Source organism: Dermacentor andersoni, chromosome 8 (assembly GCF_023375885.2).
Source record: "Dermacentor andersoni chromosome 8, qqDerAnde1_hic_scaffold, whole genome shotgun sequence".
Taxonomy (NCBI): domain Eukaryota; kingdom Metazoa; phylum Arthropoda; class Arachnida; order Ixodida; family Ixodidae; genus Dermacentor; species Dermacentor andersoni.
In genome coordinates, this window is record NC_092821.1 from 77367672 (window position 1) to 77393226 (window position 25555).

The following is a 25555-nucleotide window of genomic DNA, read 5'->3' on the forward strand; positions in this document are numbered from 1 at the left end:
AACGGTGGCTAATGTGGATACGAGCTCGCCTATTGAACTTGCGTCAACCGTATTGTAGATTCTTTGCGAGGAGTTGCTCCCCCGAGAAGAGATGTACCGTTGATCACACGGCATCACTGGTGCGTTTTCACCAGACGAGACAAGCACGGCTGCTTCAAACGCATGTGACCTGACGGTTAAAGTATCAACTGTTGTGTATAGGTGTTCCCTACAGAGCAGGAGGACCAGTAACTATCAAAATCTTGACTACGACCACTACCCTCCCTGTACACAGTGTTTCTGGCGGCCAATGCCTAGCCGTGATGTATCTGACCGAACTGCCAGTATGCGGTCAACACCAACGTGCCTGACTACATTGAGGAGCATCGCAATTTTTGATCGCTGCCGATGCGCTCTCAATGCAGTGTCTCGGGTCATAGAGTGAGGTTTTGCAATGGACGCCCAACAATGTGGATTTGTCGATCCAGGTTTTCAACGAGAATCATATTTCCAATGAGGACAACTCAACTGCAGCACACTACCTCGTGGTCAGCTTGCGCTCCTCCTGGCAATTATTACTGGGAGAGAAGCTTTCGGAATTGTTCGCCGGCATCAGGCAGTAGTTTGAAGGCCACCACCATCGTATCGTGACCCCTTTACCTCGATCTCCATCGCAACTGCACCGCTTCGCCTCACCTTCGCAATCGAAAAACTAACCAGCACGATGGATTGGGGGTTTCTGCTGTTCTTGTGATTAAGGACCAAGTGCACGTAGTTAGTGTTTCCGCAATGGCTTTAGTGGATACCGGAACAACTGTATCATAATGGTTCTCACTGTTAAAGATCTCTTAGGGCGCAATGTTGTATTTCGGTGGGACCAGGCTAGAATTTTTTGCGCAGTCAGCGGTTAGTCGTTGCGTCCTGTTTGTGCGTGCGCAGTTGAAGTATCATTGGGTGGGGGATTGTCGGCGACAGAGTTTGCAGATATATGCCGACAGACGCACGAAGTGATTTTTGGCATTGACGTTTTGCGACAGCGTGGTGCCACCGTGGACTGCTGTACGGGAGTTTTCATCGATGGCCATAATTCTCCGGGCTCTTAGAGGAGGCACATAGTCAAGATTAACTTTGTGTTTCTACAGAGACTGTTCTGCCTGCGTCCACCGCTGTGTGCCTCCGGGTTGTATGTCGAAGTGAAGTTTCAGACAGTTTCGATGCCTCAGTCCAAACACTGCATCTAAACTGTCTGAAGAAGAACGTTTTTGTCTCTGTCTTCTGCTTATGATAAACAAGTCGCTAAGCATAATGGAGTGCCATACCTTGGCAGATACTCTTTCTAAGCATCTGTCAGTGTTCGACTTTGCGCAGCCAGACAAAACATTCTGGATTTCCTAGTCTGGAACACGCCAGATTATACATACGGCACCTGCGCGCTCGATAGGACAAAAGCCTTAGCGCGTCTTGCCTAACGAGCGCAAGATAACGGGTGAACAAGTGAGTCACATGTTGAAAAATGTATCAATACCAGAGTCCTCGAGTCCTCGGGCAGTTCCAGTCACCAAAACGACCAACCACTTCCTCGTCTGGTCTCCTTCAACCTTCCTCCCAGCTTACCCTTCTCGAAAGTTGGAGTTGATCTTTTAGGCCCTTTTTCTCAGTAACCCGAGGGGAACCGCTGGACAATTGGTTTGCGCCGATTACTTCACGCTCTACTACGAGACAGCTGCCATACCGTACGCCACTGCCACCGAAGTGTCGCTCATCCTACTTTGCGTGAATATCCTTGGACATGAACCGCCTTGTGTTAATATAAGCGACCGCGGACGTCAATTCACAGCAATAACCATGTAAACCAGAATAATTGCTGTCAAATTATTTCTTCTGTACGGTCGTCAGTGAGGGAGAACTAATGCTGGGAGCCTGGGGCTGCCAGCACTTTTTACACCACCTGTGGGCGGCGGGGACACTGAGCTGAGGTAATATGATATAGAATGAAAGTGAAAGGTGTTGTAAAACTTTATATGATTGCATTTATTTGTCCAGCGGAAACACAGAGTTCGGTGTTGGTCCTAAAGGACCAGGCTGTGATGCGGTGCAATAATCGCATTTCTATTGCTTACCACTGTAACTCATTAGGCAAGCTTCACCGCGGAGTGCGACTAGTAGTATAACCCCGCTATGGCCTAGTAGGGCAGCGTGAAATATAGTTTGTCTATGCGACATATTAGATCGGTCCGTATTTGCCCCTCTGAGGAAATGACTGTGCGGAATTCCCGTTTGGTTAAACGGGGATTCTGCACCGTGAATTAAGTTCGTAGACTGAGGGAAGGACGACGGCAGCTTTATTATACGCCACTCTTATACTCTCTACAGGTTCATGGCGCAGAGACGCGTCGTAGTGGCGCGTATGTAATCATACAAATGGAAAGAGTAGAGTGGCGCCACGTAATTCTGTATACAAGCAGATTTCCTTCAACTTTCCAATATAAACTCGGGCCTTGAGGTTGGTAGCAAGGTAATATATAATGGTAATAGTTGTTGAATTAATGGATTGCTGTTTTCTTTTAGTGTTTTTTTTTGTAAATTCTGTATTTATGAAGACATAACTCATCTATAGCGATGTATTTCGCAAACCTTTGTAGGCTGTGAAAAAAAAAAAAAGAATGTTCGGTTAAAAAAATGACACTCTATCTGCGACGCATACCTTACTAATGTAAGGTATCTAGAGAAATACACGAGGTGCCGAGGACTGCTGCTTTTTGAGGCATAACACTAAATTCATCGCTCCCTCAATTCCTTTTCTTATAACAAGTTTGTGATTATTGTCATGGCTTTTGTTGGTACCACAACAAAATATTTCGCATCAGAACAAGCAACAGAACTATCGAAAAGATTGCTTTGCAACACGTTCTTCATGTAGCATGGCTTATAGCTCTGTCGTCACTACTTGCTTTATTTTTCTACTCGCATTTCCTTCTGTGAAAGTAAACGAAGAAACACCTTTGTGTATCAGGTCGCGAAAGTCAGCTTTACAAATTTCAAGACTGTTCTCGACGCAGTCTGGATCTTTTCGGTGCAGTAGTTGAACCACTTGTAGACCGTTCCCTGCGCCTCGGACGCCGCGAGGTCTCCGCTACACTGCAACATGAGGGCCAGAATAAATCCTCTGGTTTCGCTGTTACCTTAAGCCCCTGTGGAAGCGGGCACCTGGAAATGAAAAAAAAAAACGCAATGCCAGTGTTTGAATACCTCATTTGAAATTCTGATCTATGAAATAATTTTAGAGCTCGTTTTATGTGGACAACACGTATAGAAATATGTTCTTTAAAAACTTTTTGTTGTGTTCTGTGACTGAGGATGCAAACCCTAAAGTTCACGGCGTCATATTAAGCGAAAGTAAATCACCACATTTTGTCGTTGAAAATAATAGTAAATGTCGAGCAAGACGACGAAATGCCACAAGAAGGAATAATATAGGAGTACTGTAGATCCTAAGCAGCCCCGTCACCTGAAGAGGGAGCTTTATGTCGGGCCCGGCTCCGACGCGGCCTCTACAAATACATGTAAAACGCAAAAATGTTTTTCTGAGACAACACCTCGATCGAGTTTAATTGAATTTGTTGCATTTGAGAGAAAAGTTCTTGTGAATGTTGGAACTGGAATTTCGATTTAGGACCTGAACATTGTTAAAGAGATATTTGAAAGTTTGGAAAAATCGAAGCATAAAGTTTAGAAATTATTAGCTCTGCCTCAAGAGAAGATATCTCGGTTCTGTAAATGGCACCTATTAGAACATTCAAAGCCGACAAATTACGTGAATATAACGTGAATTTGTTACTTTGTGTAAAAGGGTTCTGCAAAAGCTGTATTTTATCTTACTAAATTTGTTGAGATTCATGTGTAACAAATCAATTTTGTCAGCTTTAGATGTACTATTAGGTGCAATTCACAGAATTTTAATATCATTTTGGATTGCTGAGTTACAGAGTTGTAAACTTGATAGTATCGGTTTCTGAAAATGTTCGTTATTTGCCAATTTTTAATAAAAAAGGTTACTACATAACCATACATTTGAAACGAACAGTTACTGGATTTTAGGTTTTTCTTTTATATGCAACAAAGCGCGCTCAATTTCGCTCAGTGGTGGCCGTGTAAAACGAATTTTCCTTTTACATGTATTGAGATAGGAGCACCCGAGGAATATTCTACTGTGATTTATCGCCGCCTAAAGGCCGACGTAAATAACAGTCTGTGCTCTCCCACGAATAGATTACGCCTTTGACTGTGATAACGGGGCATGGTACTTCTTGTTATGCCTGCAGTTCGGGTATGTTAAAAAGAACCGATGCAGTTGTGGCACAAGTCGTGGCCCTTTACAATGCCTGACACTCCGAGTTTAACAACAATCCGTTTAGTTTGCGAAATACTCTAGCGACATGGGAAATATTAACGGACGCCTGTTGCAGGCACTAACACAGAATATATGCGTGTGTTATAGAGACGACGTCATTATTTACGGTAAGATATTGATACATGCATATGGCGTGTTTCTTGTGGCCGATGCACGCGGGCGTCGGTTATTGGCAGATTTCTGTGAGTCAAAAAGACCAAGTGAAGAACGCGTTCGTCACACCTGATGGTCCACATCAATTCGAAGTTATGCCATTTGGTCTATGCCCCAGCCATTTCGAACGTATGATACATGTCTGTCTGTCTGGCTCTCGAGCTGTGGGCTGAACTGTCCAGCACTGCAGTCACCCATTGTAAACATACTTTGTAAATAGTCTCCAGTCTCAATCCTTCGTTCGCGTAACAATAGTCAACGAGAATTTTCGGCACCTTTCTTTGCGTCTTGACTGTATTAGGCCGCGAAATCTTACTTTAAGTTCCCGGAAATGCCACATTAGTCGGCGTCAAGCAGTCGCGGTCAGCTTCTTTGTGGCTAAGTACGTCTCATATGGTCATGTCAGCAAGAGACTGCTATGATTCGTGAAGCCTTTCAGTCAAAGGCGCTGAAAGACCATAAAGCTTTTAATTGTTTTTGCTTCTTCCTACATCGACCAATTCATCATAGACATTTACAGCTAGCTGATCCGCGGATCTCGTTGCTTTTGAAGGAATTCTCAAACACTTGATGCTCTAAGTGCCAGTTGGCCTTCCGACAGTTGGAGCTTCTGGTGACCTTTAGTCCAGTTTTGAGGCATCTTGATGAGGAGGCGTTGAATAAAACGAAGTACTGATATTAGTGATATAGGCATGAGCGCTGTGCTCGTTCAACTGTGTGACGACGGCCAGCACATTATTTCTACGTCTATGATTACTTTGCGTTTTTGAAAAGTGAATTCAATACCGGGGTCGTTTATGTCCTGAGGATGTTTAATGCATGTAAGGACAGTGGTCTTGTACTTTAGTTTAACTTTCAGCTTCCTAGACAAAACAAGTTGCAATTTCTTAATGTGAAGCTAATGTTAAGTAATAAACATGTGGGCTGCATTTACTCGCCCCCCCCTCCCCCTTTAAAAACACTCTCATTTTTTTGTCGGCATATCCTATGCGCGTGCATTCATCTTTTGCAGGCAGGTTCTTCTCACTGAAACGCCCTAAGTTTGTGAGCAATACAATTTGCCTTTCGTGTATGCGGTGTGTATTAACTAATTCATGTGTGCACACGATGAAATGCAGCTTTACTAGCCAGCTGGTTAAGTTAAGGCGTGCAGGCTATCCTGGGAGCTCTATTGTGTCCGCCTGCACAAACGTTGCGCAAAGGATGAGGAAAATACGAGCCGGTGCGCTGTCCCTTGCATATAAAGGTAGTAGTCACCTCAATCAAGTGGCTAGTCGCTGTATCATATACATTGTGGTCTCAGCTCCTGTGCACGTGAATAGTTTGTGCTTTCCAGTAGAGGAAAAGTTCCAGAGAATGCGAGTAGTGCACGGAGCGGCTGTGAGGTGAAAAATGTGAAAGAATGCGAAGCCCCTTTTCAACTGCACGACATGCCTAGACTATTGCGTACTTTTGGCATGTCCATATATGGGATAGACTCGCAAATTTCCGGAACAGGCCATTGGCTGAACATGCGTCTGCCAAAGAAAACATTGATTTACCATGTCTGGCCTCGCGCTGGCTATCGTGCCAGAGCTACCGTAAGTTTGAGGAAATTACAGAGTTGGTCAAACATAAGCAGGATCTCACTAGGTTTAAATCTAAAGCTTATCATATTAAAAAGAGGGTAGGTCTCTCGTCAGAGTTTCTTTTTGTGAATGCTTACAGTTTCTTCTGCACTATCTGCATGGGGAAGGAATTCCCGATTTCAACTTAAATATGGATAACTCATGCAATATTATTGTTCCTTAATTGTTATGGTTTTGATGCATGTGCCGTTACTTCAGTTTTCGATAGGTGTCCGTACAGGGCTCCTTTGAAAGAATAGTTTAGTCTATACGTTAGCGCCGCCTTTGTATATTAAAATTCTATTTGAACGTAGCTAACCATCTTACGCTCAACAAAAAAAAAAAAATCATCACTTTCCTTTCGCATTCTTACCACCCAAATGTGATGACACATTGTCTTCCAATTTCGCACCGATCACGGCTTCACACTCTGAAAAATCGCTCTACATAAGAGAGAGAAATTGAACTGAAACAAGTCCAAACAAAAGAGGAAGAGCACAGCGCTGCATAGTAAACTACCAGCATGCCGACATCTCTGTCCTCGTAATAAATTTTTAGTCTATCTTATCGCAATGAGCTCACACTCCCAATGCTCTTATTGGAAATTGTATATTTTTATACGTTTCCGATTGCTAGACACATACGTTTTACAAAAATCAACTAGAAAAAGAACTAATAGAAACGTGATGATAAGAACTTACCCAATTATTTGAAGCATGGACTTTTTTGTTCGGCAACACAAACTTAAACAAGGATCGGATAAGTCGAGGCATGCCTTATTCGGTAAAGAATATCCACCAAAATAACATGAGTCTGCCAAGAAGCAGGAAAGTTTGGGTTTCATTGTTACAGTAGACAAGAATCAGCAATTTGATATTGACTCTAGTGGATGCAGTTTGAGATATCACTTTTTCTTGCGATAGCAATATGAACTTTTCATGCGCATTTCTGCGGTCGCCGTCGACGACGCTGTGAGGTTCCCCATGAAGTCCGAGGGCAATAAAATTGTCGCCGTGTGCTCTATGTGCGACTAAACGCTTGCGAGGGGAAGCATGCAAGGGTGAGCGGGCGATCGCAGCTCAATCTCGCGCACGCAAGCGAGTGAAGCAGGGAAGAAACGCGGCATCTTCAGTCGCATGCAACGATCTAGGAGGAGGGTAGGGAGGGGGACCGCGTTCTACTCCGGGCGGCCTGCGCGGCCGCTCGCCATCCCTCCTTCCTTCCTGAAGGGAGGGGGGTTCCTGTATTCGGATAGCCATCTGCGAAGGGGCACAAAATGTTCTCGCGCGCTCTATTTTTATGGCCCAGTTCGCGTTGATGCAAGACGCAGCACGATGGTCAATACGCTCGCTACTGCTGTATTGGCTCACTCCAGCGTTTTGACAGCGATTTTCCGCAGTCATTGAGTGAGATGTGTTCTTTGCTTCTGCGCGCACGACACAATTAATCATTGCTAATTTAATAGCATACCTATATTTACAACCTTATATGGCTCATAAAACTACTATCCTTACTTCGTATAGCTAGCGGTCCACTAATTTGCTATCGCAATGAATGCTTCGCCTTTCGGGCGACACTACGACCTTTCTGCATGGATAAAGTACATAGCGAATGGCGAATTGACATGAGCGGGTCAGCACCACGCTACGTTGATGCACCATAGTGATCACTAACTAGTTTCACTACTGAAAGTGAAATTAATGAATTTTTGTTTCCAGGGGAACGAATAATAGCGAACGAATATATAAAGGATAGCTTTGTGTGTGTGTGGGAGGGGGGGATCTAAAAATGATCATTTAAATACTGTTCTCACATTATCGTTTTGTTTTCATGGAAGCATTAGGCTCCCTGTATGCGAAACCAGACTATCGGTAGTGGATTCCAAGCAGAGTATTATAGCTCTGATGTATGTTAACATGATCGCTTTGGTTCATTTCTAACATACATTTTTCAGCACAGAAGACACGTAGCGAGAGCGATGGTAGCAGATGCGAGAGGGGGCGCCAGTTGTTGAGCAAGAACCACACTTTACGCATTGCGCATTGGCGCATACTGTATAAGAAACTACTGATAACAAGCTGAGGAGATACTCACGTTACACTTTTGAGAGCTATATACGGTAACGCGGTCGTACTTGACTGGTTACATTTTACATGATGCCTTCCTTACATGAATCTTGCCGTTCAAGCTCTTGCTTAGCCTCCACATCTGGACGCAGAACAGCAGCACACACTATACTGATACCGTTATTTTAGCCGCCGTGCTTCGCCATGCTAACCGCTTGTAATCCAGCATCGTGATCTGCGCGGCAAGGTTTTCTATGCGCCCCATTGCGTCTATATTTTTAAGCGCTACGGTTCGTGTTGAGAGCGACCGGCTTGTGTGAACAGCTATGACTGGAACGTCTTTTCTGTTACCTTTTCTTTTTCATTCTTCTTTTTTCTTTTTTCTCTTGTTCCTTTTTTCTTCTCTCGATCTTTGTGCTCTATACAACCGCTATATTGTCCACTTCAGTGCAGGGTAACAAACCGGAAGCTCGCCTCTGGAAAATCTCCCTGCCTTTCCGCTCTCTCTCTCTCTCTCTCTCTATTGGCCGCAGTGGTGGCCGTACAGACCACCTCCGCTCCCCTCCCTGTTCATTTTCTCTTGCCCTCTCCTAACAGGGGTGTGTCTTTTATTTCTTCTCAGTGGTATTCTTGCTGATGTAAGTGCTCGTTCCTTCTAATCATTCTGTTTCTCGGAAATTTTCACCGTCTTTCCTGCGTTCTTATTCTGGTCCGGTACCTGGTTTTTGAGCATGAATGAGTATGCTAACAGAAGGGTAGTGATAGTCAGTCGCATACTACCTCACGAAACAAGCCATTTTTATCGCGACATGTCCTGTTACAAGCCACGGACTACAATATGATCGGTGAAGGCTTCAACAGTATTGACGTTACAATGACAAAAGTTCATGACAAACACAAATGGGAATCAAATTGTCTGCTCTGCAGCAATTCTCGTGAAATGCGTTGTGTAGGTTCTGTGTAATCGAAAGCTATAGTTTCGATGCCTCATGTGCGTTACTGACAGCATACGGTAACGTACCTCGTAAGTACGCTGAACTCGTTTGGTTGAGGTCACTAATAAAGCTACATTATGAATCTAATTGCTTCTATTGGACATTAGATATCTGTAACTCGGGCGTCATTTTGTGCAACTTCTAAAGATCATAGTCGTATTTGTAAGAGAAACTAAAATTCGAACAATATTTGTGAGGGGTAGCGCATTCAATGTAGCCTGTACCATCGCTAGCAGCTATTTGTCACAGAGGCGGGTAGAGCAGTTGCACGACAAGAGGAACGCTTCATCGCAGTTAGAACCCTCGCATGCTAAGGTGGCTGCTGGGACCCGAAACACCTTTGTGGCAAAAACTGTTCGGTGTACTTTTAAGTCACAATTTTTTAAGTTCGCACAAGTCTGCGACTCGTCAGCGACTCTACCGAAGGTAAGACAGAGCGCACAGTACTGTGACTGGAGCCAGGTCTCGACATTATCGTTCTCCATGTCATGTCTGCCTGAACCCACTGCTTGAAAACAGTTGGTAGCTTCCTGAGAATGGGTTGGCGCTGAAGCATGGCGTGAAAAGGGTCACTGCTTTAGATGGAGATATTCGTCAAGTGCTAATGTATGTTTGGCAAAATCATTTTTGAAAGACTGCATAGCAAAAGATACTGACCATTAGCAAATTTCAGTGGCCATATACGAACTCTTGCAGATGTATGCCTTATAAAGTAGGCCGTAAATATTACCAGCAAGGCAGAACGAAAGATCATATTCAGGTGTATTCTGTGCTTTGCACGGCCTGCAAAATAAAATAGTAGGATCCAATCAGCACTCCCACAGATTCTTGAATATTTTAGACATGTGTGGCTGTCAGAGACAATCGTTTTCAATTCATACAACTTTCTAACTGTTTGTGCATGCTTTACAACTGTATGGAGCATGCGCTCATCGGCACGAAGTACGATGCAATACATCAGTAAAATACCTACGGCGGTGGCTTAGCGGCTGTGGTGCATTGCAGCTATGAGGTCGCGGGATGAAATGTCGGCCGCGGTGACCGCATTTTGTTCGGGGCAAAATGTTAAAATGTTCGCGTCAAGTGCATTGGGGGCACGTTAAAGGTGCCCTGGTGGTCAAAACTAATCCTGATGCCCCAAATACGGCGTGTTTACGATCAAATCTATGTTTTGGCACGCAAAACCTAGAGTTCAGTTCCAATTAGTAAAATGGGTAATTGGGCAAGTTAGGACAGATTCATTGCCACAAGAAGTCCGAAGGAAAAGCTACTAAAAGACAGCCTTCTTGTACTACATTCGTACAATATGTAGCGCGAAATATGCAGGTCAAACGAGTCAATGCCTGCATAAACGCTTATGGCAACACTATCTTCCATCTAAAGGAACACCAAGTTCGAATTTGTCTTGGTGTCGAGATTGCAGCTACGCGCGAATGTTGGACCAAACCAAAGCAAGATTCTTTTTGAATAGGTCAATCAACTAGCGCGTAATTGGGTCAGTAAACACCGTTTTTGAACTGGCTGGGACGCTATTAAGTGGCATTGTATTGAGGTTTGTTATATTAAAATAACTGCATAGGCTTTCACGCGGCACAACCACGATGTGATCATGGGGCACGCCGTAGTGGAAGACTTTTGTTATTTGTTACTTCGAAGATCCTTGCCTGCTTCCCAAGCCTGAAGGGGTTTCCGAATACCTGTATGATGAATGTTCAAAGTACCTACCGCTAGTATTTCTAGTATTCGCTACCTTGTAACCTGATCTGTGGACAAACCATTAAACCTATCGCCAAACACAGATCAGTGAAATTTCAGCACTCCTCGGACAACTGCTCGAGACACGTGCTCTGGAAAATGAAAAATTAATTCTTTCTTATTTTCCATTTTGTAAGGTCGTCTACCTGTCGCCCTAGCGCACATGTCCTATGGGTTACAGGGCCTCGTTTCGAGCCCTATATCGTGGTGACTGTGGAACATGTGTTTGAGGTGTTTTCCTTTTACACGCGTAGAAAATTCACTTCGTCCAGAATACCCTATACGTCAAGTGGAAAAGTATTTACAAAGGATGGCGCCTTAAAGAGGTACTCAGTGACATACTCTAGCAGCATAGAGCAGGAACCTGAAGGCTTAAATTGATGGCTTGCCAATGGCAATCAGTTTTTGTTGTGTAGATTGCTTTGTAGCGTTTTTAGAACTCACCAAAAGGACGTGCTTTCCTTTGTTGGCAAGGTTTCTGAATTGTTTGCGCGTAGCTACTATAACTAGAACTACCATAAGAAATGTATGTAAATCCTAATATAAAATATTTAGCGATCAAATAACCTATATCTGACGCTCACATTTGTTGGCGCTTTTGTTTCTGGTATCGAAAAAGCCTTGTATCGTTTACGTACGCGCAATGAAACCATGGTTAAAGAAGGTGAGAAAAAGTTTGTCTTACTGCCGAACTTCTAAGGTCCAAAGTGGACCGTAGCTTCAACTTACAACTGCAAAAATATAGAAGCAACCTTTCCCAAGGGAGTTATCACTGCTTTCGGTGAATCCTTGCTTCCAATTCCACACACACAAAAAAACACAGCTGCAAAAAAAGAGCAGCGTGAAATGACCGACCAGGGCATCAGCGTCGTTCCATATTGAGGTTATGCAGCATCGTCGACCAAGACAGCAAAACGGCAAAACCAAGACAGAGAAAGCACGGCCGTCCTTGTGGGTGACATGCACCAAGGAAACCTATACAATATATACAATCTTGTGAACGCGGCTGCATAGCTTAAGGAATCATTGCAATTGTGATAAATTGCCTACAGATGGAAACTCGCTTAAGAGTGCAGCTCGTAGCCACTTGTCTATCCACGTAGGTTGATAAATAATCACAGAAATCCTAGGCCCTTCTTATGAGTTGTCAATGCGAAAGCATTAATGTCCAATTGAATGGCGCCGAGCGGTCCTCCGACATTTGCACTGGGAGTGGTGTGCCATAGCCCTAAGTGTTGCTCGAGTCAGCAAAGAGCACCAGCCTTCGGTGCTTGCTGCGGCATGTAGCCGACGTGGCGATGGCCGTAGGGCGAAGCGTCTCGTTTGGTGGCCTCGCCAGCCTCGCATCACGCTGCAGTAGGAGCGCTGAGGCTGCAACAGACCGTCCCTTTCACTCGCTCTACCAATGGTTCCTGATAGCATAACGGTTGGGAATTTTGATCCATTACGTCATGCTACCTTGCCCGACTGCCATAAATCCTTATCCGGACGGTCCCGAGTAAACCGTGGTGATTTGACTGATTTTGCTTTCGTCATATAGGAGATCAGGCCGCCATTGGAATATGAGCCTGGCAACGTTTAACGCTAGAACGTTATCTAGTGAGGCGAGTCTAGCAGTGCTATTGGAGGAATTAGAGGCCAGTAAATGGGATATAATGGGCTCAGTGAAGTTAGGAGGCCAAAAGAAGCATATATAGTGCTAAAAAGCGGGCACGTCCTGTGCACCGGGGCTTAGCGGAGAGACGAGAACTAGGAGTCGGATTCCTAATTAATAAGAACATAGCTGGTAACATACATAAATTTTATAGCATTAACGAGAGAGTGGCAGGTCTTGTTGTGAAACTTAATAAGAGGTACAAAATGAAGGTTGTACAGGTTTACGCCCCTACATCCAGTCATGATGACCAGGAAGTCGAAAGCTTCTATGAAGACATAGAATCGGCGTTGGATAAAGTCAAAACAAAATACAGTATACTGATGGGCAACTTCAATGCCAAGGTAGGCAAGAAGCAGGCTGGAGACAAGGCAGTGGGGGAATATGGTATAGGCAATAGGAATAACAGGGGAGAGTTATTAGTAGAGTTTGCGGAACAGAATAATATGAGGATAATGAATACCTTCGTCCGCAAGCGAGATAGCCGAAAGTGGACGTGGAGTAGCCCGAACGGCGAGACTAGAAATGAAACAGACTTCATACTCTGCGCTAACCCTGGCATCATACAACATGTGGACGTGCTCAGCAAGGTGCGCTGCAGTGACCATAGGATGGTAGGAACTCGAATTAGCGTGGATCTGAAGAGGGAACGGAAAGAGCTGGTACATAAGAAGTCGATCAATGAGTTAGCGGTAAGAGGGAAAATAGAGGAATTCCAGATCAAGCTAGAGAACAGGTATTCGGCTTTGACTCAGGAAGAGGACCTTAGTGTTGAAGCAATGAACGAGAATCTTGTGGGCATCATTAAGGAGTGTGCAATAGAAGTCGGTGGTAACTCCGTTAGACAGGATACCAGTAAGTTATCGCAGGAGACGAAAGATCTGATCAAGAAACGTCAATGTATGAAAGCCTCTAACCCTACCGCTAGAATAGAACTGGCAGAACTTTCGAAGTTATTCAACAAGCGTAAGACAGCTGACATAAGGAAGTTTAATATGGACAGAATTGAACATGCTCTCAGGAACGGAGGAAGCCTAAAAGCAGTGAAGAAGAAACTAGGAATTGGCAAGAATCAGATGCATGCGTTAAGAGACAAAGCCGGCAATATCATTACTAATATGCATGAGATAGTTCAAGTGGCTGAGGAGTTCTATAGAGATTTATACAGTACCAGTGGCACCCCTGAGGATAATGGAAGAGAGAATAGTCTAGAGGAATTTGACACTCCACAAGTAACACCGGAAGAAGTAAAGAAAGCCTTGGGAGCTATGCAAAGGAGGAAGGCAGATGGGGAGGATCAGGTAACAGCAGATTTGTTGAAGGATGATGGGCAGATTGTTCTAGAGAAACTAGCCACCCTGTATACGCAATGCCTCATGACTTCGAGCGTAGCGGAATCTTGAAAAAACGCTAACATAATCCTAATCCATAAGAAAGGGGACGCCAGAGACTTGAAAAATTATAGACCGATCAGTTTACTGTCCGTTGCCTACAAAGTATTTACTATGGTAATTGCAAATAGAATCAGGAACACCTTAGACTTCCGTCAACCAAAGGACCAGGCAGGATTCCGTAAAGGCTACTCAACAATAGACCATATTCACAGTATCAATCAGCAATCAGGTGATAGAAAAATGTGCGGAATATAACCAACCCTTATATATAGCTTTCATTGATTACGAGAAAGCGTGTGATTCAGTCGAAACCTCAGCAGTCATGGAGGCATTGCGGAATCAGGGTGTAGACGAGCCGTATGTAAAAATACTGAAAGATATCTATAGCGGCTCCACAGCCACCGTAGTCCACCATAAAGAAAGCAACAAAATCCCAATAAAGAAAGGCGTCAGGCAGGGAGATACGATCTCTCCGATGCTATTCACAGCGTGTTTACAGGAGGTATTCAGAGACCTGGATTGGGAAGAATTGGGGATAAGAGTTAATGGAGAATACCTTAGTAACTTGCGATTCGCTGATGATATTGCCTTGCTTAAAAACTCAGGGGACCAACTGCAATGCGTACTCACTGACCTGGAGAGGCAAAGCCGAAGGGTGGGTCTAAAAATTAATCTGCAGAAAACTAAAGTAATGTTTAACAGTCTCGGAAGGGAACAGCAGTTTACAATAGGTAGTGATGCGCTGGAAGTGGTAAGGGAATACATCTACTTAGGACAGGTAGTGACTGCGGATCCGGGTCATGAGACTGAAATAATCAGAAGAATAAGAATGGGCTGGGGTGCGTTTGGCAGGCATTCTCAGATCATGAACAGCAGGTTGCCATAATCCTTCAAGAGAAAAGATTATAACAGGTGTGTCTTACCAGTACTTACGTACGGGGCAGAAACCTGGAGGCTTACGAAAAGGGTTCTACTTAAATTGAGGACGATGCAACGAGCTATGGAAAGAAGAATGATAGGTGTAACGTTAAGGCATAAGAAAAGAGCAGATTGGGTGAGGGAACAAACGCGAGTTAATGATATCTTAGTTGAAATCAAGAAAAAGAAATGGGCATGGGCAGGGCACGTAATGAGGAGGGAAGATAACCGATGGTCATTAAGAGTTACGGAATGGATTCCAAGGGAAGGAAAGCGTAGCAGAGGGCGGCAGAAAGTTAGGTGGGCGGATGAGATTAAGAAGTTTGCAGGGACGTCATGGCCACAATTAGTACATGACCGGGGTGGTTGGAGAAGTATGGGAGAGGCCTTTGCCCTGCAGTGGGCATAACCAGGCTGATGATGACGATGATGATGATGATGATGATGATGATGCTTTCGTCATGCCGGGCTTGACAGTCGAAATTTCGGTCCATGTAGCAGGACGTTATCAAGCAACGTGCACAGGTCGGCTATCTAGGAGGCGTTGGCTATGCTCCGTCTGAGGAGCACTCGGGCCAAGACGGAGGCAGATGCACGTCGCGGCGATGCCTTCTCTTCTCTTGCAACACCTGTCGCGCTCTCGTTGCAGCAGGTGTTTTTTCTCCGGCTTCTACTCCGTTGAGGCGCGCTTGTGACATTGCGTCGCAGCCAAAGTTAATGCATGTTCAGGTGCCATTTGTGTGCTACCCACGACAAACGCCGCCTTTTTCAGTCGTATGGGCCATTTGACGCTTTCACATCAAGAAGATTCCACGCATTCAAGATACCACATACATGGTAACGTGAAAAATACTAGGAAGAAGAAAGAAACAAAATTTTTGAAACATTTCGAATTCAAGCCTTTAAAAACATGTAATAAAAGCTTCAAACACAGGCATACAGATATACAGGACGACTGGTTAAGTTTAACATTTCAAGACGTTTGAAAATTTTACCTTGTACACAACGGCTCAACGGGGGGGGGGGGGGGGGGGGGGTGTTACGTTCACGTATGCAGTTGTTCTTTGCATCGACATTACATGTCTTAACAAAAAAAAAAAAACCAAAGTTCATGTTTTGAAGCAAGATTGCTAATAACCACCTGTGAAAAAAAACAACTGTAGGACACCTAACCATTACAAGCATTTTTTTTTTCAGTTCCGCTTCATATCAGCTGCATTTTAGCGTAATCTCCTTCAGCAGCAATGAGCACCAGTAGGATTGTGTTCGCTGAACTTCAGTGCAGCGTAAAATGAGATAACATTGATCAAACAAACTGGAAACTGGGAACACAGAAACTTTAAACATTCAAAGTGAGATCATGTTATGGTGTTACGTTGAAGGACCTCTGTAGAGTGAGACGATGAGGGGTGCCGGTATCGTTCTTGCAGGCGACGCGCATCGATCGTGCAAAAAAAAAAATACAAATAGGTGAGACCAGCATTCGGTTGATTTAGCTTCACGATTACAGTTGTTCCGCTTAGACCCTTGTACGCACCAAAATGGTATGCAGACAGCGGCTCAGAAGAACCGCGAATTTGCGTGAGCACAACGCATTCCCTCGCAGCGGCGTCGAGAACTCTGCCCTGCCAAGAGCACAGGTAATTGAGCTTGACAGCGTGTCCACTTAGCATCATCGCTGCAAGTCGCCAGTGACCTCTTCACCTTCTACCTATTGATATCGTGACACGACGATGTCCCTGGCGCTAGCAGCAAGGCGTCTCGAGATTCCTTGTAATTGATATCGAACTAATAAGGATATTTCCTGAGATTCAACATGGCGTTGGTAATTAAATTGCTCAGGAAGCAAGCGCAACCTCATTGGCATCACGCCATGTTTGATGTATAGGTATTCATAGTTTCAAAAGCGCATGTGTAATAATTTATAGAAGTTACGTGGAACATTTGATCATGTAAAAACACTTCAATAATCTATATTATACCTAACAGGTCTTACCCTTCTCTACGCAATGGCCTTTCACATTCTCTTTTAGAAGCATGGCAAATAGTTCGAAACGTCTCTAGAAAATTAAGATATTAGAATTCATCGCTACAAAAATTTGATTGGTTGTGGTTTTTATCAGCTATCTATTAAGCTTCCATGGGAGCATATATTACGAAAACGTATGCCAAAGCTACTGAGTATTGTAATACATCCTAATAGTATTAGGCAAAAAAATCATCCGAGACAGTTCTAGGTCTGGTGCATACATACAGCTTCAACCACATGTATACTGATAAATCACTGTTTTCATCTTTTTTCGCCTGGAATAGATCGTAACATATTACGTTTCTTACCAGTAGTCTCGGTAACCTGTAGTGTAGTGCAAAACGGTCTACAATATTATGCAGACGAAAAGGAGTGCGCAAGCTGCGTTTAATATTAAAAAAACTGTAAAAACTGCACCAGCACGCAAGCGTCTGTGTTTTTTTCTTGAGAGTTGGTGCTGCGGCAAGAACATTACATAAAAGCTGCGGCGACCTCTGTTTCCGTGGCCACAATTTTATTTTGCGATGATTTTAGCACAAGTCTGACGCACTTGCTCAGCGCCTTTTATGCATTCTTCAGCGGACACAGGTGCAGTTGCGCTGGGTCAGATAAAAGAAAAGCAAATAAACTACATAAGAATGGCTGGAACCATGACGCAGTGTTCTTTACTTGGGCTCTTTTTAGTGCGCTACAATTCAAACTATGACATTGTTCTTCGGTTTACGTTGGTGCTTACACTTGCACAGTGCGATAGCTCAGGTGTGATTGAATATATGCATGGGTTTCGAATACGTAGACGATGGATTGGAACATATAGATAATTTTGTTTATTGGAATAAGTCCGGCTTGAAAACACTCAATGAAAGGCCCATAGAAAAGTATATATATATATATATATATATATATATACTGGGTCTCCCAGTTAACTTGGACCGAGGTTTTTAAAAAATGTAAGAGCTCCAGAGAGATCGTACCGCCTGCATAGTAGCGGCTGTCATGTGCACTTACAGCCAGTAGTTTTTTCGTCACGAAGTATTAATTAATTTCTTTTATTAGCGAACTCTTAAATTATTGCCTGAATCATACAGGTGTCAGTTACATAGTTGTATGGCACCTTCAACAGCATCCGAATAAAGCATTTATTTCGTGCTGAGGTGTGCCTGTGTTTTTTTTCCAACAATAAAGAAACACCCGCGAAAATACCCGAAACATGAAATAGATGCGCGCTAGTGCGCCGCTACTCAAGCACCTCCAAGCAGCCTGCGAACGATATATGGCTGCATTCGTTGATCGCCACATCGTATAAGACCAGTGGGAGGAAACTCCCCGGTTTCGGTGGCAGTAGGGTGCCGCGATGCGGGCGCCCTCTCGGAGGCTGGAGTCATACTGTGAAGGGGTCAGTGCCGCCTTCCGACTGCCGGCCGCCATTGCGCTCCCCACATTTCGTTACGGTCGGTCGAGAGAGAAACATGCACGGCGTTTTCTGGTCCGAAATGCCCGGGTGTTGCGTGGCCCAGTGCACGAACCACTCACGGAATGACTGGCAGAAGCACTGACTTCAGTTGAGTGCAGCATTTTGCACCATATTGGTGGCTTTCTTGTGAAAGAAATTTTGAAAAAAAAAACGAAAAATGCAAGCAGTGTAGAGCTGCAATACTGGGCTCGACGAGCCATGAGCATGCGTATTTAGCTGCACTAAAATGGTATGTTCATGATGGTAAGAACTTAAGTTATCCAAGCGGTGAAGTTATGAGCTTGCTCACGTCCTGCGAAGAGCACTTTAAAGGAATCACGTCCTGGACTGACGACCTGTTCACCCTCAAGTCTCCTCTAAAGGCTGTGACAGAATATTTAATCAAGATGGCTCAGTGCAGTCTGGAGGCGTGCCAGCGACACAAGGATTCTCTGGAACACATGCTGATATCAAGTTATGCAAGAGTAAGGCTACGCATTTACCTGCGCCAACTCGAAGCTGCGAGAATTATTGGGCATGTAAGCAAGACATGCGCTGCAGTTAATTTGCAGTGAGTTGTAGCGCTTGTTGTTTTTGAAATCCTTAACGTTCCCGACCAAATAAACAAGCTATCACATCGGTAATTGCTATGCATTGAATGTACTTTTTCTCAGTGTTGAAAAGCCGTATGGCCAATTTAGTTCAGCAGCATCGATGACCGGTTTATAGCAATTACCAGTTCACAATATATTCGCGCAGAAAATATGCTAAACACGGCTTTATAGTCAATTACAACGTGAGAGTCATGATTTAGTGCTATATAAGCCACATGTAAGGCACCAAATAATCTTGTATGCATTCAATATTTTGTTTACTCTCATCTGCATATTTACAGCAAGGTAAAAGAATTCAAAACAATATTAAGAATAACTATGGAAGCACTGCTGAACAGAATACGGACACAAAATAAAATCATACTTTCAATGAAAGGGCATGCTATGTACTCAAGCTAAACATAAAAATGCGCCAGAAATGGTTCATTTCGTAGTATTAGTGTGTAATATCCCGCAGAACAAATAAATATAAATTACGTTTCGAACTACAATGAAGCAATAAAAGCCGCCCGGATGTATAGGCTCCGTAGTTATCGCGCTCGACTGCTGATTCTGAGGACGTGGCAGCCACGCAGCCGAGGCGGCTGAGTTTCTATAGAGGTTAAACGCATGGTGCTGTGTACTAGTTCGGTATCAGTGCATGTTAAGAAAAACTCAGGTGGACGAAATTTCCGATGCCCTCTACCACGAATCCATCACAATCGATGCTACGAAATCACAAAGAAAGACCGTGGATGTGATATTAGTTGAAATATGCGACGTTAAAAAATTCGCAAAGTCAGCACAGGTAGCACAGACACAAATGAAAAGCTGCCACATTCACTGCAGTTTCCGTGACCCCGAAACAACTATTCAACATTGGCAGAACATCACTTACACACGGCCTCGTTTCAACCGCAGAGTGGTTATTTGACCGTTACGGTCATTGCTTTCTACTCAGTGTTGCAGCATTCAGCCCGTAAATGGGCTAACTGATGACTGATTCGAAAACAAGATTTGAAAGTAGGGCGTGCGATGAGAATTATTCTTTTGTCCCGTGGCGGCACGCGGTTTGTTAAACAAATACGGGCTTCAGCTGGCAGCCAAATAGTCTTTACGCTTTGGTTAAAGGCACGAGACACACACACAGACACAGCGAAAGCCGGCGGGACTCGTGCCTGCGTATGTTTCGTTCCTTTGACCAAGGTGAACAGTCATCAGCTAGCCCAACAAGACGTTCTTTTAAGGTCTGCGCGGCTGGCGTGGACGGCAGTTTTCTGCTGCCAGCAAGTCCAGTTGGAAATTCCACTTTAAAAACGAAAATGACAGAATATTAAATTGATACCTTCACACTGCTGATGGGAAAATTTCGTGTTCTCGACATATCATAAAAGAAGCACATGCTATCAAAGCGAACTGTACATGCAGCTGCGCGACGCCCGTTGACTGCCTACGGAGCGGGCATCATAATGGCGGATGCCGTAGCAGACGACGCGGTTGTCTTCACCCTGCACCCTAGGTGGCAGAGGTAATTGGCACCATCTCTGTATTGGGCGAACACGAAAATTTGTTTCCCTTGCATGGCCTCGTACATCGTCGCGCGCACGCGCGCCTATCCAGGTGGCCGAACCCTTCCGCCCCCCACCTCCTCTCCAACCGCCCTCCCTCGTTACTCCCTCGTAACTCCCTGATCTTCGACTGTCTCCGCGCGCACGCCTGCGGACCCGCCGGCCCGGCGCCAGCTCAGCCCGCTGCATGACGTTTCACGTTTCGTTATCTACTCTTATTGTGAAGCGTGCGCTGCTGTGCTTTGACCGGCGTGGGTTGTTTCGTCAGTGTCGTGGTCCTCGGTAGCTGTGTGCTTGTGCTCCGCGATGTTTCACCCATTTCACGACTCATACCGCTCCTGCATCGTGCTGTGGTGGACAAACACCTCAAAAACAAGCCTTGCAAGGTTGTTCCGGGTGCCTAAAGACAACAGGTGAGCGCTCAGACCCAAGGACATCAGAAGGCGCATGTACACGAGCATAGCCCTGCCCATGTGTGTGCTCCATGAGGCTCCGGACGTCGTTGCGCCTTGATTGTGCTACACTTGTCTCTTCGCGGTAGAGAAAGCTGACAAGTAGATGTTCCTCCTCATTGTCACCTGGTCAATGACTTGTGTTTTGCTGTGACAAGTCTCATTCTCGAAATTAAGTAACTTGCCGAGCTTTCCATAGCGCCCCCTTTCCGTGGCGAGAGCGAGGCTGACATGCGTTGCGGCGATGTCCTCTCCCCTCACGCAACACCTGCCGCGTTATCTCACTGCTCCATCGAGCCAGGTTCGGGACGTGACGTGGCAGCCAGTTGCAGTGCAAGTTTATGTGCCGTTTAGATGCTACAGACAACAGACGCCGGCCTTTTCGCTCGATGGGCCATTTGTCACTTTCGCATCAAAAAGATACCATGCATTCAAGATACCATGTACTATCAGCGTCAAATGAAAGTTGCACAGCGGAGCGCGTGGCCCAAGCGTAAGTGAAGATATAGTGCGCGCCGTCCAGTCATCAGCATTGACAGGCGCGCACATCCGGTTTGGGCGCACTGCGCGATCCCCCTCTAGTGAGATAATTTCGCTTCTGTTCTGGTTCTTGCATTTGAAAGGGAGAAAATGAAAAATAAAAATGAACCAAAAATATTGCAGTTTACGGCGAGCCTTGTCGCTCAGATCGCCGAAACCACAAGTGCTGTCGGTGCGAACAGCGGAGCGCGTGGTGCAGTTTGCACCGTCATCGCAAGGTAGATTCGCCCGCGCGGACCGTGCAGGCGTAACGTGCAGCGTAAACTTTAGCGTAACCTAAAATGAGGTATGATCGAGCAAACGAATTCGAAGCGTCGTCGGAACCTAAAGCATTGAAAGTGAGATCATGTCCTAGCGTTTCGATAAAGGACCTTAGAAACGTGGCCCGATGGGAAGCGTCGGCAGCCGTGTTGAAGGCATTGTGCATGGGTTACACACAACGTGTGACCGCCCGAAAAAAGCAGTTGATAGTTTTAGCTTCGCAATTACTGTTCCGCCTATACTGGTCTGTGCCAGATAATGATACGCGCACAGCGGCTCACAATAACCGCTCACAAACGCTCACGCCATCGAACCCTGCCCTGCCCACAGCAGCGGTGATTGATCATGACGGCGCATCCATTGGCATCAGTAATGCACGTCTCCAGAGACCTCTTCACACCCAACATGAAGACCGCGCATACGTGCTGACATAATGAGAGCAAGGTGTCCTTGGCGCTAACAGCGAGTAAATGTCTCGAGCTTCTTTATAAGCATTATCGCAGTAGTAACGAGACGTCCTGAAAGATTCCAGGTGGCAGTGAAAATTTGCAGGAAACAAGTACAGTCTCATTGACCTGATCTCATATTTTTAGAAACATATGTACTCAATTTGAAATATGAATGTATTATGTTTTATATATACCTAGAACTTACGTGGACCGCTTAGTCATTTAAAAACGCTTCAATATTCTATATCATACGTACCAGTCTTACCATATTCTACGCAATGGTACCTTACATTCCTTCTTTACAAGCATGCGAAAAACTGTTCTAGAAGGTAAAGATATTACTAAGAATGATCACTACAAGGATTTGATTACCTATGGTTTTTATAAGCCTTCTACTCAGCTTCCGGTGGGAGCAATACGACAAAACATTTCACAGCTTCTAAATATAGTATAATATGCGCGTGCACAAAGACAATATAATCATCCTGACAGTATGTCAGGATGATTATATTGAATTATTAGAATTAATTGAATTAATTGAATTGATTAGAATTATATATTAGGTTAAATCAATGTTTTCATTTTTGCTGTCTGGAATAGATCGTGTTACTTTTAGTTACGGTTCTTACCTGCAGTATCGGTAAACTGGAGTCCAAAGGAAAGCGGCCTACTATATTAGGCACGCGAAAGTGACTGCACGAGCTGCCTTTTCGAGTTAAAACTAAAAAACAACGCGCGCGCACACACACACACACACACACACACACACACACACACACACACACACACACACACACACACACACACACACACACACACACACACATCCAATACTGTGGATCTTTGTTTTTCTTGACGGGCTGTTTTGGTGCAGAAATGTTTGTATATTATATAAAAACTGGGAAATGTTTCATTTTTTAGGCCCGAATCTGCCTTTTAAATTGTTCTGGTACAGGTTTGACGCACTTGTCCATTGCCTTTTATGATACCTTCAATAGACACAGACGCTAGTGGGTTTGCATTTGGTCCGATCAGAAAAAAAAAACACACTACGTCAGAACGGCTACAACCATGACGCAGTTTTCTGTATGTCGGCTCTTTCTCCTATGCTGCTTTTGGTGTCATTGTCTTTTGGCATCTAGTTTTATGACGATATATATATATATGTGCTGAATCGCGAGAATTTGTCTGGAAAAGTGTTCTAGTTATCATATTGGCGCACTTGTTCACTGATGTTTATGCTTTTTTCATAGGCACATGTACTACCTTTAGTTGCACTTGGTCAGAACAGAAAAACCAAATACACTAGATAGGAACGGCTGCAACCATGATGCAGCTTTCTTTTCGTAGGCTGATCCTACCGTACTGTAATTCACCATATGCCCCTGTTCAGCGTTCTACTATGATGCCTACAAAAGCACAAAGGGACAGCTTAGTCGCCAGCGAGTATATGCATTGGTGGCAAATTCGTGGACTTCGCAATGAAATATACATACCTTATGTTTATACGTTTGACTAAGTCCACGGAGAGAAAATTTCAGCGTTAGGCGTAAAGAAACATTTATTTGTAATCAATGTTGTTCATTAGAAGTCGTCGTCGGCTATTTTTGTCATATTATAGTCATCAGTTGTAATTACAAGTCATTACTGGTCATTACTAAGCATGTTTAGTCATATATAATCAAGTGTAGTCTTTACAATTCGTTGTTAGACATATTGGTCATTTCGTAGTCATTATAGTAATTACAACTCATTTCAGTCAATATTAGTAATAACTGATCTTTTCTAAGCATCTTTAGCCATTTGTAATGAATTGTGGAGATTACAAGCCGTCGTTAGACATATTTGTCATTTCGTAGGCCTTAGCAGTCATTACAAATTTTTAATAATAATTTTAGTCATTACTACTCATTTCTAGACAGTCCTAGTAACTTCGAATCAATTGGGGTCATTACAAGCTGTCGTTAGACATATGGGCAATTTCGGAGTCATTAGTACTCATTGCAAGTCATTAGTAGGTATATTAGTCCTTAATGATCATTATTAAGCATTTTAGTCATTTCCAATCAATTGTAGTCGTTGTAAGTTTCGTTAGACATATTGCTCATTTCATAGTCATTACTAGTCATCACAAGTCATTTCAGTCACTACTGGTCATTACCGGTCGCTAGTAAGCATTTTAGTCATTTGCACTCAATTGTGGTCATTACAAGCCGTCGTCAGACATGTTGGTTATTTTGTAGTCATTAGTAGTCACGACAAGTCATTAGTGGTCATTGTAGTCCTTACTACTCAATATTAGACATTTCTATTTATTTCTAATCAATTGCGGTCATTATAAGCCGCCGTTAGACATATTGACGATTTCAGGGTCATTAGTAGTCATTACAAGTCATTAGTAGTCATTACTAGTCATGAACTTCTACCACTCTCTTCTATAACGTTATATTTCACTAAATGTCACTATCAATCATTTTTCATTCTTTATTCTGGCTTTAATATGTCTTCATATGGTGTGATGGCGCTTCGGCAGACACAGCGGCGGTCAGGTCTGCTCACACCAACTTTACCATGAGCATAGAAAGGTTTCGTCTTGAAACTTCAGCGCTGCTAGATCAGTGTTCTTATAAAAATTACAGGGTCTCTTAAGATCTCTCGTAAGAGGTGAACGGCAAGAAGCTACTCTTCCTCCTCCTATCATTCGCCTCATTAGTATGTGTTTTAGTCATTAGTAATCCATTGTAGCCGGCACGATTTGTCGTTAGATATATTGGTCATTAGTTGTCATTACTAGTCATTTCAGCCGTTATTAGTCCTTACTACTCACTACTAAGAATTTTAGCCATTTGTAATCAATTGTCCTGTCCGGAGAGGCCGCCATTGGAATATGAACCTGGCAACGTTTTACGCTAGAACGTTATCTAGTGAGGCGAGTCTAGCAGTGCTATTGGAATTAGAGGGCAGTAAATGGGATATAATAGGGCTCAGTGAAGTTAGGAGGCCAAAAGAAGCATATACAGTGCTAAAAAGCGGGCACGTCCTGTGCTACCGGGGCTTAGCAGAGAGACGAGAACTAGGAGTCGGATTCCTGATTAATAAGGATATAGCTTGTAACGTACAGGAATTCCATAGCGTTAACGAGAGGGTGGCAGGTCTTTTGTGAACCTTAATAAGAGGTACAAATTGAAGGTCGCACAGGTATACGACCCTACATCCAGTCATGATGACAAGGAAGTCGAAAGCTTCTATGAAGACGTGGAATCGGCGATGGGTAAGGT

General features: G+C 44.1%; 1 long non-coding RNA gene across 1 annotated transcript; it reads right to left on the reverse strand.

Annotated features, from left to right (window-relative positions):
- Positions 1–2918: 2918 nt before the first annotated feature.
- On the reverse strand, positions 2919–17347 carry LOC129386770 (uncharacterized). Its single transcript, XR_008614074.1, has 4 exons — positions 17270–17347; positions 9869–9994; positions 6852–6963; positions 2919–3186 (listed from the first exon to the last, which is right to left on the reverse strand). It is a non-coding gene; the product is annotated as an uncharacterized lncRNA (long non-coding RNA).
- Between the last annotated feature and the right edge of the window lie 8208 nt (positions 17348–25555).